Source organism: Rana temporaria, chromosome 1 (genome assembly GCF_905171775.1).
Source record: "Rana temporaria chromosome 1, aRanTem1.1, whole genome shotgun sequence".
Lineage (NCBI taxonomy): Eukaryota > Metazoa > Chordata > Amphibia > Anura > Ranidae > Rana > Rana temporaria.
In genome coordinates, this window is record NC_053489.1 from 107,237,623 (window position 1) to 107,239,097 (window position 1,475).

Consider the following 1,475-nt stretch of genomic DNA (forward strand, 5'->3'; position numbering starts at 1 on the left):
TTTGTATTAATGTGCATAACGAAGCCAAGGAAAGATGGAAAAATCTCCAAAAGGCATCAAATAACAGATTACACATTCTTATATGTCAAAAAAAGTTAGATTTTATTTCCATCATTTACACTTTCAAAATTACAGAAAACAAAAAAATGGCGTCTGCAAAAGTTTGGGCACCCTGCAGAGTAAATATCTTGTACTGCCCCCTTTGGCAAGTATCACAGCTTATAAACACTTTTTGTAGCCAGCCAAGAGTCTTTCAATTCTTGTTTGAGGTATCTTTGCCCATTCTTCCTTACAAAAGTCTTCCAGTTCTTTGAGATTTCTGGGCTGTCTGTCACACACTGCTCTTTTAAGGTCTATCCATAGATTTTTAATTATGTTGAGGTCAGGAGATTGTGAAGGCAATGGCAAAACCTTCAGTTTACGCCTTTTGATGTAATCCCCCGTGGATTTTGAGGTGTGTTTACGATCATTATCCATTTGTAGAAGCCATCCTCTCTTTAACTTCAGCTTTTTCACAGATGGCATCAAGTTGCCATCCAAAATTTGCTGAAATTTTATTGAATCCATTTTTCCTTCTACTCGTGAAATGTTCCCTGTGCCACTGGCTGCAATACAACCCCAAAGCATGATTGATCCACCCCAATGCTTAACAGTTGGACAGAGGTTCTTTTCATTAAATTCTGTGCCCTTTCTTCTCCAAACGTACCTTTGCTCATTCCGGCCAAAAAGTTATATTTAACCTCATCGGTCCACAGAACTTGTTTCCGAAATGCATCAGGCTTGTCTATATGTTCATTTGCAAAGTTCAAACGCTGATTTTTGTGGTGAGGACGTAGAAGAGGTTTTCTTCTGATGACTCTTCCATGAAGACCATATTTGTACAAGTATCTCTTTATAGTGGAATAGTGTACCACAACTCCAGTGTCTGCCAGATCTTTCGTGGGTCAAACGTGGGTTTTGAATTGCTTTTCTCACAATCCTGCGAGCTGTTCTGTCTGATATTTTTCTTGGTCTACCAGATCTTGCTTTAACTTCCACTGTTCCTGATGACTGCCATTTCTTAATTACATTCCAAACAGAGGATATTGACATCTGAAAACGCTTTGCTATCTTCTTATAGCCTTCTCCAGCTTTGTGAGCGTCAACTATTTTCAGTTTTCTAGACAACTGCTTAGACCAGGGGTCTTCAAACTACGGCCCTCCAGTTGTTCAGGAACTACAATTCCCATCATGCCTAGTCATGTCTGTGAATGTCAGAGCTTTACAATGCCTCATGGGATGTGTAGTTCTACAACAGCTGGAGGGCCGTAGTTTGAGGATCCTTGGCTTAGACGAACCCATGGTGCTGATTGTTGGGGCAAGGTCAGATGAGTCTGGGCTTTTAAAACCTTTGAGATTGACATCACCTGGTCTTCGCAGACGATGATTGAGAACAATCCATGACACTGGCAGGTCTCAGCTTTGCAAAGGGGGCA